Below are 11888 nucleotides of genomic sequence, written 5' to 3'. Positions count from 1 at the left end.
CAGCTGAAGAAACATGTGATGTAATTAATATGGGAGAGCTGCAGACATGTTTGAGCACAGCCTGAATTTATATTTTCATTTGGCTGTTCAGAAAATTGGTTACGATTCAAAATGAATGTGTCATCCCAGATCGCACACTCCGTTCTGTGGACAGCTACACATGCACAGGAACAGCTAAAATGAAAATGTAAGTCTCAGAGGATATTTAACCTCCAATACATTCAACTTCTCTTATCACCACTGACTCCACACTGCATACTGGCCTTTCCACAAAGAGAATTAAAAAAAGGGTTTGAACTGCTAAAAATGAATTATAGCAAATAAACGCAATGTGTACCAATACAGTCCTGGTATTCTGCTTGTAAGCAAACAGTTGCTGGCATTTTATAACTAGTCCTGGGAAGAGGATTTGGACCTTTCCTGATACATGCTAGCTGACTGCTGTAAAGCCTGCAGGAGCAGCATGCCCACCACTGCACAGCGACTTCCAGCCACACAAGAAAGCTGATCACAGCTCACCCATTGCAGTGAACGTGGTTGCATGTTTGCAAAATAGCAGGACGTTCCCTTTTCCCTCCAATCTGAAAACTGGAGAAACAAAGAGATTTGTTTTTTTTTTTTTCTGGAGAAAATGCAGAAAAGAAGAGAACTGAAAGAGAGAAAACACTTTTAAGATAAATATTGGTGCAGCTGTTTATTGCATATTTACTGAGGAAAACAATACCTCTGAGAGATCAAAGGGCTTTCAAACAAACATTAACACACTTTCTGGAGGAGTAAGTTTCAAATTATTGCAGAAGGAGCTGTGTTGTGAATGCAGAACTTGTTGATTCATTCATGTAGGCTTTGCTGTTGTCAGTCCTCCCTCTTGAGCAAGACAGATGAGCAAGACTCAGGATTCAGCATTGGGCTGCTCCATGTAGTAGGCTCTGGGTTGGATTTTCAGTGCAATCTGTACAAAAGGGAGGTTTCAATACTCAAAGAGAGCAGTGTGCTGGTTTCTCTGCCAAGTGACCGTCCTGAGCACTGTGTTATCGAAGGTTGTAAGATTTCTTTTACCTTTCTTCTCTTTTCCTTGCAAAGCCAAACATCCTTAGTGAGAGAGATTTAGATCCCCCCCTGTCAAGATGCAGTGAGGGAGCTAGCCTCAAGTTGGTGGAGAGAAGCAGCTTAAAATCTCTTCTGGTTGGGGAGAAATTGGCATTTGAGTTAGGCCCACGACCTAACTGCAAAGGGGGGAGGAGGATAGGAGTCTGTGACTGCAAAGGGAGGAGGCGAGGAGTCCTTCTCTTGATTTGCTTAACTGGGGTTGCACATAGTCTGAGAAGAGCTACAGGCTCATGTTTTGTAATTGGAATAATATCTTCTATGGAAATCCTCAAAAATCCCAAAAGCTTAGGTAATAGGTGTGTTCACATGTGGGCAAATGAAGCTTAGCTTCAAGAAGTGCCACTTAGGTCAGTAGGAGTTTTGATTTAAGCATCCAGAACCAGATGCAACATATTGAAGAGGCAGTTCTTCTGAAGCTAGATCCCTTGGCACACATACCAAAATAAAAATCAGAACCTCCCCTGTAGTGCTGGGCAACCCTAAGCACACCAAATATTGTAAGGGGAAGCATTCATATGAGCTACTTCTTTTAATTTCTTGGTCAAAGAGTTAGAAATAAGCCTTTGTTATTTGTGGCATATCTCAAGCCTTAAGTTTTGAGGAATCATGACTCACAAGTACCTTTTTTTGCTCATTAACTATAAAGAGGGTGTAATATGCTGGTATTATAACCATACATAATCTCTGGTAATATAATGCATGTAATACTAGCTGAGATAAGCCTCAGCATATCTGGCTCCTGGGATGACTGAAGAGTCAAGCACTAGAATGGAGGAAGAGCAGTAACACCAACAACATGGACCAGCCAAAAGTCTTCATATGTACCAGCTCACTCAGGGGCATGCACTGGGACATGTGTACAGTGAGTGCCCTGGGCTCATTCCTCTTTTCCCTCAGCTTTGTGTGAAAGGCAGCATACTCTGCAGAGTATGTACCTCCTGCACATTGCACTGCAACAGTGCTTAGAGGCTCCAGGTCAGAGCAGTGGTCTTTTGCTCTTGGCCCTCTTCAGATACATTAATAGTTCAGCAAGGAAGAAAAGAGGCAAAAGGAGTCACAGGGCAGGATAGCTGAAAGGCTGTGGTGAGACTGAGTGATACTGGTGGATATACCTGGATGTTCATTGAACTCTCTGTGCTGCCAGTTGCTCCCAGGAACTGTCTCCTCCATCTTTTCCAGCTTCCAACCACCACAAGCAGATGGGAGGTACAACTTTAATGTTCTTTCTGAGAGAGCAATTCAGACTGCCCAGCACACCTCTATGACCACAGCAGCCCACCTGATCCAACTTGATTTTAAATTATCTCATTTAATTGCAGGAAATGGCCTCTGGCCTTATGCCTTTGCTTTTAAAAGGATTGCTTCAGCTCCAGTCATTATGCATGAACCACCCACTTTGATATGGAAATTGCTGCAGCCCAAGGGGATTTCATTAAGTAATTAGGGAGGAGGGCATATAATGTCATTCGCTGTAACTGGATCTGCAGAGCCAATCAATAAGTGACCATATGTGCATGAATTGGGAGCATTTTGATACCCTTAGTACCCCTGTGAAAAAAAAAAAAAACAATGCAAGAGGTATCTCCTTCATCTTTGACACAATCTTGTGGTCTCAGGCATATTTTCATTGCTTAAAAGAATCGCACAAGCCATGCTGTCATACCAAACTGCACAAAGCAGGCAGATTTATTGTCTGCCTGGAAAAGCGTGGCAACCAGAAAGCTTTGTGGTTCCAAGTCGAGGGCTTGACAAGCACTGCAAGAATAAAACCTGCTTTATATCAGAGATTTCATAATCAGGCCATGTTTTGCATTTATATTCCAAGTTTGCTACTCTTAAAGGTCAGTTTTGTTCTGAGTCTGAAAGAAATTTGTGGTATTAAGTGCTAATGCAGCTGTAAATACTGCTTTCTAGCTTTTTTCTTTTTCTTTTATTTTTTTCCTCCTGTTCTGTTGGCTAAAACCCTGAACAGCTGGTGTTTGCTAGATTGCATTCTTAGGGTGAAGAGTTTGTCCTACATACACAGAATGTGTTCATTCCTCAGGAATCAAGTGACCACACCAGAGCTAAACAATATGTATAGCATACGACTTATTTTGCACTGTTATTTCTCCAGATGCTGAAAGCTGGTACATTTATTAACTTTTGACTACAAACCACTGATTTTTCAGTAGAAAAATGTATACAATAAATAGCAAAACCTTTTTCCGGGAGGTGTTATTTGGAACTTCACTCAATGCTTGATGCTTTTACACCTTCTTTTTTGCAACACTCAATCTCTAAACATAGGAATTACATAAATGAGTTTTTATTTGCAAGAAACCTTTCATTAAGGCAGTGTCTTGAACCAACACTGACTGCAATAATGGAAAGATTTCCACCTATTTGAAGGCAGACCAGGTCACCATTTGCAATAGCTCATGCGTGGTTTGCAAACCAAACTTGTGCTATTTAAATGGCATGCATAATAGTCTAGCTTTGAGTTATATTTATCAGCTGCTCTTTTGGGTAGGTGAGTGTCAGTAGGCTCCATGATCGATCAGCCTGCAGTCAAATTTTCAGGGCTTTTTACAACCAAGGCAACATGACCTTTGGGCACAAGCTCCAGAGGTAGCTGACTGTTATTTAATGCCCACTAAAATTAATAGGAGTCATAGGTGTAAGCAGTACTCCAGTTTTGAATGCCTTATGTGTGAAAATTTAAGAGCTGTAAGACAGGACTGCTGTCTAAGGGAAGTGCAGGTCCACCTGCGACCACCAAGATCTGGGATCGTGGTATGGAAAATGAGTAAAGGACTTTTATCCTTTGATATCACAGTTACAGAATGCCTCAATCCTTGCAAGGAATATGTGACTCTTTTCAAATCTTTTTCCTAATCCTGTAAAGCTCAGAAATTGATGGCATCAGAAAACACCTGTGCCCTTTCCTAGGAGAAAGCCAGGTCCCATGAGGCTGTCAGCCATGGAGGCTGCCTGGCCTCAGGTTCTTTAACAACATGTTGCCCCATGCTCTGACCCAACTGTTCACATACACAGAGTAGATCATTAATATACCATGTGGGAAAGCTCAGGACACGCATTTTTTGCATTGAAACATAGAATTCTTCAAGCAAAGGAGCTAGATGGTATTTAGAGACATTATCAGATTGAATACATCCAAGACATATTTGCACATCTTTTTCCCTATTGCCTTCACTTTCATTTTGTTGAGCTGTGATGGTAAAGTTGGTCAAGAGGGTGGGGCTGCACCCATTTGAAGGACCATGGTATGTATAATCTTCTCCAATGAGCTTCTGTTGACTCACTGCCAGTTATCTGACTTTAGTACTCTGAATAGTTGGGGATTTCAGGTACATTTGTGAACAGAGTTGGAAAACAGTCATTATCAAAGCAATAGGTGGTTATCAAGGAAGAACTGTGTGAGGAGGGTGTGATGCAGTATACAACAATATCTTGGTATGTTTGCAGATGATGTAATGGAGAGTCCCAGCCTTATCAAGTGATACCATTTTGCTTTTTGTTCTTATCTATGTGCTTATGTTATAACCATGTCATGCAGCAACTGACTGCTTCACAATAGGGCTTTTTGCACGTTTGTTAGTTGTCCTTGCCCGCCTGGAGGAGCCACCAAAAGCCACTGCTGGGATGGGAGGAAGCAGACCGATAGGGACAGGAGCAGGGAAAAGAGTGTTTTATATGTCAGCAACTGTGTGTGCTCCCTGGTGAGTCAGCAGCTGGAGATGAATTCATGCAATGGCAGCTGGCTATGAAATCTTCTTTGGCAAAGCCAGTAATGAACAAAGTTTAATACACATTGCATATTTGTCATTTTAACATGCTTCTACCACCTACTCAGACCTGGAAATGCTCTCCCTGCCCTTCAGGCACTCAGCATGAACGCTTTATCTTGACAAGGGATACCAAGCTACCATGCACAGAGCTTCAATCCAGCCAGACGTGCTGCAAAGCTCATTTGCAGAGCTAATTCAGATAATGGATACAAGTCTCTAAATCATTTAAGACACAAGGACACGACACAAAAGCCTTCGCTATTGTACCAGCTCCCCAAAGGATCACTTCTGTGCCAAGCTCAGTTTGTATGGGTAAAGGTATTGAAAATTCGTTTTTCTTCAGCAAAAGGCAGGTGCGCCAAAAAGCAATTTCAGTCAGTAGTCAAATGTAGAAGATTTCTTGTTTAAAATATATGAAAGGACCAATTATGTAATTATACGTATAAAAAGGCTATTTGAGAAATTTTATACTAAATTACTGTAAAATTTACGATGAAATCCTCATCCTAAAATTGCTACGAGAAACTTCCATAACATAGACAACTGGACACACATTCAGTATCTCCTCATACTGGATGTAGGCCAGTCAGCTGAAACTGTATCTTCAGGACATCCACACATGCATATTGCAAATACAAACAGAGAAGGAAACCTGAAGAGGACCAGCTATTTGGCACTTTATCTGCTTAGCAACAGAGCTAATTTTTGATGTAACATCTTAGTCCTTATTTCTCTGAGAAAAACTTACAGTTTTAACTCTCTGACCATATAATGTTTGATTTTGAAAAATTAACTGACCGTCCATCATTGTGAAGGGTTTCTTGAGTGTTACAGGAAGTGCTTTCACCTAGGTATTAGGATGCCCTGGTGAGACCGCATCTGGAGTATTGTGTCCAGTTCTGGGCCCCTCAGTTCAAGAAGGACAGGGAGCTGCTGGAGAGAGTCCAGCGCAGGGCAACGAAGATGATTAAGGGAGTGGAACATCTCCCTTATGAGGAAAGACTGAGGGAGCTGGGTCTCTATAGTTTGGAGAAGAGGAGACTGAGGGGTGACCTTATCAGTGTCTATAAATATATAAAGGGGGAGTGTCACGAGGACGGAGCCAGGCTCTACTCAGTGGCAAACAATGATAGGACAAGGGGTAATGGGTACAAACTGGAACACAAGAGGTTCCACTTAAACTTGAGAAGAAACTTCTTCTCAGTGAGGGTGACGGAACACTGGAACAGGCTGCCCAGGGAGGTTGTGGAGTCTCCTTCCCTGGAGACATTCAAAACCCGCCTGGACGCATTCCTGTGTAACATTATCTAGGTGTTCCTGCTCCGGCAGGGGGATTGGACTAGATGATCTTTCGAGGTCCCTTCCAATCTCTAACATACTGTGTGTGTGTGTGTGTGTGTGTGTCATCTTACTGGGATGAGAGATCATAACCCACAGCTTCTCAGGCACAGACTTCAGCATTTCTTTTTTGGTGATTATTTTGGTGATTATTTTGATTATATATAAAAAACATACATACATATATGCTTATCATCCATCCCACACATCCACAAATAATCAGTGCTGGGAATCAAGGTGGTCGAACCCAACAAAGTATTATTGATGATATCTTCAATTTTAATGTGATTGAATTTCAGGGGGGATTCAAATATTTCTTATCTCTTCCCTGAAGTATATCAATATAAAAAAAAAAAAAATACATTCTTTTGACAAAAACCTGCTTTTGAGAAATCGTTTCAATAACCTTTTCAAAGACCTTTTATATTTTAATTGTTTTTTAGCTTTAAAAACCTGATCACATAAAGAAAAACATATAACATGGGGGTTTTTACTAAGTTTGATTTTCTAAATAAAAAAGAAGCTGCTATCCAATCTTCCTAACTCCAGGAAGCACACTTATGTTATACTTAAAGACAATAAATACATGCAGAAGAATACATACTTTATTTCCAGAAATAATAGACAAAGGTGAATAGTTATCTGCCCATAATTTCAGCTAGACCTTACCAGCTTGCTGAGGTGCTGGTTCTCAGCAGGGTTTGCATATTAGCTTATCAATGGGGATCAGAAATGGTTCATATTCTGCACACTCAGAAAACCCTACAGAACACCTTGCAGACACATTTTTGAAGGTAGGCTACAAAGTCAGATTTGCAGTTTACATGATTTATTTAGTTCCTGTCATTAGGGGCTACTATCATGGGCACCCGATTAATTGGATTTTGTTATTATTGGTGCAAATATGTTATCTCAACCTATAACTGTCTATCCAGTCAATTTCATTGCTATGTATGTGTTGTACCTGGACACAAAAAATAGAAAGATAACCTCCTTTCTCTACAACCAAAGCTCATCCTTCAGTGAAGTCAGTATATCTAATGGCTAGAGCCTGGTTTTAAAACAGAAAATCTGGGATGGATGGTGTAACCATATGTAGGCAAATATTTTAAATACAAAATTACACAAATAGATACAGAGCCATTTCTGAACATGTCAGCAGTCTAAGTAAAACTGAGCTCAAATGCTCAAGCAGGAGGTCATAGTCATATGTCCTTACATCACAGGAAGCAGAAAGAATCAGAGAAGGTAGGGTTTCTGGATGGACAATGGGGATCTTAAAGAGGATGATTCTTGAAACATGGGAGCTGTTGCTCTGACGGTATGCTAAGGGGCAGCAATTGGGTTTGCTGAGCATGAAGGTCTTGCATACTTTCTCAAGTTCTTCACCAGAGGTGGCATGCCTGGCTCTCTTGAGCAGGCACTGCAGCATCTGCCAAATGGCAAGCTGAGCACCTTTCCATAGTTCACAGGCCTAAGAGTATGTGATTTCTTCAAGTTCAAATATTTCACCATTTCTTTATAAGCTGAAATGCAGGTTATTTTAGAAAAAGAGACATCCTCTGTAACAGCTATTTCGTTGTGGAAGCCATACTCACATAAAAATGTGCATACACAGACGTATGCATATCATCCATCCCACTCACATATGTGAATGAATTAGCTAACTGTTGCAGCACCACCAAGCTGTGTGAGGCGGTGACCCAACGCTTATATTATGCTTTGGATTAATGCGAAAAAAAGGGCCTCAGCTGAAGTCTCTCCGCGCCAAGTGCATCCACCCAAACCCCGGTGAAGGGCGAGCCGCTCCTGGCAGGGCGTTTGGAGAATTTGGGACCATCAGCCTAGATATTGCATTGCCATCTAGTGCGCATCGCCGAAACTGCACGGCGAGGTTGCGAGCGCCAAACGTGAGTAAAAGCAAAGAGGATTGTCAGAAATGTTCTGTTAGAGGGTTATGAAGTAATACATACAGCAGGAAACCCTTAAGAGAAATGTCCAGCTTCCTTCTTTGTTTCCTAAAGAAGCAAAAATCAAAGTTTTGAGAGAACAGAAAGAGAGATTTTAAACTCTCAGCCCTTCCATTTTCCTTTTCTGGATGTAGAAGAACCAAGGGAAGTCCCCTGTGTGCTCCCTCCCTGTAAATACAGAAAGGACAAGCCGCAGTTAAGCCTTGCAGTGTTTCCTCTTTTAGCTCAGTATTTACTTGCAAATAAAATGTAAATATGTAACTCATTTCTCATTCAAAATTATTCACTGTTTACATCTGGGATTGCTCCATGGTTTGCACATTACTCCTACACTGTGAATGGTGACTCAGTGGGTTGTAAAGCATTGACCCTCTGCCACTTCTGGAACTGCTGCATTCCCAAGTTTTGCTGCATGGGTGCATGTGTACCAAAAGAATAGATATTGTCATAAGTGTAAGAATGCATTTTTATATCTAAACATGCAATTCAGGGATTCAGGCAGTAAGAAAGTATTTGTTCCTAAACACTGTCTGTAAAAAAACGTATAAGAGCTTAGCAAGAGAACTAAATAGCAGTATGTTCCTGAACTATTTAGCTGGGTATTCTTTTCATTCATTTCTCTCTTCTCCCTACAAAAAGGTGTAGGGAGGTTCCATAAAAAGACTCAGGTGGGAAGCAAAAATAGCAAAGGATGTAAGTTTTAAGTACCTCATCCCTTTTCTATGAATAAGGTAACTTGTCTGCTCAGCAAAGGAGGATTGAGTACCTGAGATGGGGATATGCAAACACTAGCTGTTTCAGAGGGAGTCTACCAAAGCTGGCCAGAAAGTCCTGGCAATTAGCCTCCTACAAGACTTCATGGCCTCCTGTACTCATGACCTCTCTTTTTGCCTTATTTTCAACCCAGGAACTTTGTTAAAGAGCCCAGTCCTGAAAAATGCAGCTATGGAAAGAGATTATAAAATGATATAGCAGAACTTCCCCTATGACACACTCTGGGATATTTGAGATATCTATGAGGGACGAGTAGTATGATACGAACTTTATGGGAGATCAAGGCCTTCCTAAACTAGCTGCTAATAAAAATCATAAGTATCCTGAGATAGTCTGCATTTATATAGTTAGGCAATTGAGACTTCCTACTAGGAATTGACAGCATTCCTACTGTTCCTGTTTTGCTTGCACACTTGTATGGCACAAGCCCACACTGGTGGGGTGTCAGCAGTGAACTGTTTAGGGACTGGTGGACAACAAACACCCTAGTGATACATTATTTCTCACGCCCCAACCTGTGCAATGCTGAGGAACTGCTGTGTTCAGCCATTTACTCCTTCTTGTGGAGCACTGCAGCCTGTCTTTCACTTTATAGCCATCTGCCTGCACACCACCACCTGCATCTGCAGCTCTTCTCCCTGTCCTCATCTTCCAGAGTGCTCTTATCCTCATTGTCTTGCACAGAGGTACACAAATATTGCTGTTATGGATGTTCATTGGGGTTTTGCTGAAAGTCATTATGTAAGTTGCCCTTCCTTCCTCCCTTTACATTTCGTTCCCCAGTTCATAATTCATCTTTTAAAGCCATATATTAGGGAGCAAGCACAGCATAGTAGATAAGAGCTGTTCAGATACTGTTAACATTTCCCAATTATGTACACCCAAGACCCAGCAGCCAATTAGAGCTGCAAAATCTGATCCAGATTGAAGCATGTGTCAGCCAACTCTATTAGCACAATGAGGGAGCAAAAGCAATGGGAAGATCAAGACAAAGCTGCAGTTACTTTGAAAATGGTATCTGCAGGCATTGCTTCACTGGAAAGGGTGCCCTAAAGAGGATAGTAATCAGGAAGGACCTCTGTAAGTTCTCATTTGGGTTGGCCGCTTTGAGGAGTGTTCCCTTTCTTTTTCCTTTCTCTATTTTGCCTTTCCTTCCCTCGTATATTGGTTTGGGTTTTGTTTTGCTTACTTCTGGGTTTAACTCATTAAGAACTAAAACCGACATAAGAGGTGTCCTCTGTATCTCAACCAGTATCCAAAGTAGACCCAAGATTCGCTTCATCTTTGTGGGTTTACAGTCACCTTCCTTTAGCACTTTATCTTTATTTGGAGGAATAACCTGAGTATCTTATTTCTGGTGATGTACACCCGCAGAAGAAGCAACGATGAATTTTAGCCAGTATTACTTTTTGACTGCCTCTGCTGAAATGGAGCACGAGAACTTGTGAAAATCTGTATGCCCTTTGGGTGGCGCTTGCTGCAAAGCATTTGGTTTCTCTCATTACACATTAGAACAGAGAAAAGCCACAGTCCGTTGGCTGGGGTTGGTTTTAAGTCCCTGGCTCTTTTGGGTAATGCTGGGAGAGGGTCAGAGGTATCCGGTATGCAAAGAGAAAACTGGGAATAGAAAATGAATAGCATCTATTTGTAAATGCAGTTTGCATTTGGTGAGTGTGAGCCATTTGCCTTTCTGATTTTGGGGTTAATATGGCTACTTAAAAAAATAAATCCAAAAACCAAAGGAAAAGCTGTAAACATATTTTATTCATTTACTATTTAATTTAATCATAATGTAAAATTTATACATTTAATAGTTCATAATTATTATATTTTTATAATTATTATTTATAAATGTATTCACTTTTAAAATACTGTGCACCCATGAATAAAACAAGTCCTTGCCTAGCTTCACAGTTAGAAAAATAGGGAAAACATCCATTTTCTTTCTTTTGCAGGGTGTAGTAGCGTGTTTAACAGACAGTGGAAGGATAGGTGGGAAGAACAGGTGTTAAGAAAGAATTTGAAAGCATAATCAATTAGAGATCAAGAGCTGGCACACCTGCTCTGGGGTGTACGTGGGCTATTAGATCTTGGGTCAGATCTGATTTTCAGTGGTGATTTTCACCCACTAGGAGCTGGGGAGGGTGCGGAACATGAAGTGAGAGGGTGGGGAACATAAGGTGTTAGCGTAGCCAGGCTGGCCTCCCACCCAACCTGCTGAGCCAGCAGAGCAAGTAAAGGATGTTGTAATGTGCTGCTGGATGTGCTAAAGCCATGCTACCAACACCTCCAGCTCAAGGGAGTTGAAAGCAGGTCTGTCTCTGAGCTTGGTTTCTTTGTGTTGTTTTAGAATTGCTTCAGTTTAGACATACTGGTGCTCAACTCAGCCCACATGGTCGCCTCCTTGTTGTAATTGTCGTGGTTTAACCCCAGCCAGCAATTAAGTACCACAAAGCAGCTCGCTCACACTCTCCCTCCCTGATGGGATGAGGAGTAGAATTCGAAAAAAATAAAACCTGTGGGTTGAGATAAGAACAGTTTAATAATTGAAATAAAGTAAAATATAATAATATTGAAAAAAGGAGATAAAAAGAGGGAAAGTAATGAAACCCAAGAAAGACAAGCAATATACAATACAATTGCTCACAACCTGCTGACTGCCCAGCCGGTCCCTGAGCAGTGACCAGTCCCTCCTGGCCAACTCCCCCCAGTTTATAAACTGGTCATGACATGCTGTATTATGGAATATCCCTTTAGCTAGTTTGGGTCAGGTGTCCTGTCTCTGCTTCCTTTTGGCTTCTTGCACCCATTCTCACTGGCAGAGCATGAGAAACTGAAAAGTCCCTGATCAGGGTAAGTGCTACCAAGCAACACTAAAACATCAGTGTGTTATCAGCATTGTTCT

The sequence above is a fragment of the Pezoporus wallicus genome, unplaced genomic scaffold (genome assembly GCF_028554395.1).
Source record: "Pezoporus wallicus isolate ANWC-B61680 ecotype Strahan unplaced genomic scaffold, APGP_CSIRO_Pwel_v1 contig_3058, whole genome shotgun sequence".
Lineage (NCBI taxonomy): Eukaryota > Metazoa > Chordata > Aves > Psittaciformes > Psittacidae > Pezoporus > Pezoporus wallicus.
This window is presented reverse-complemented; position numbering follows the sequence as displayed.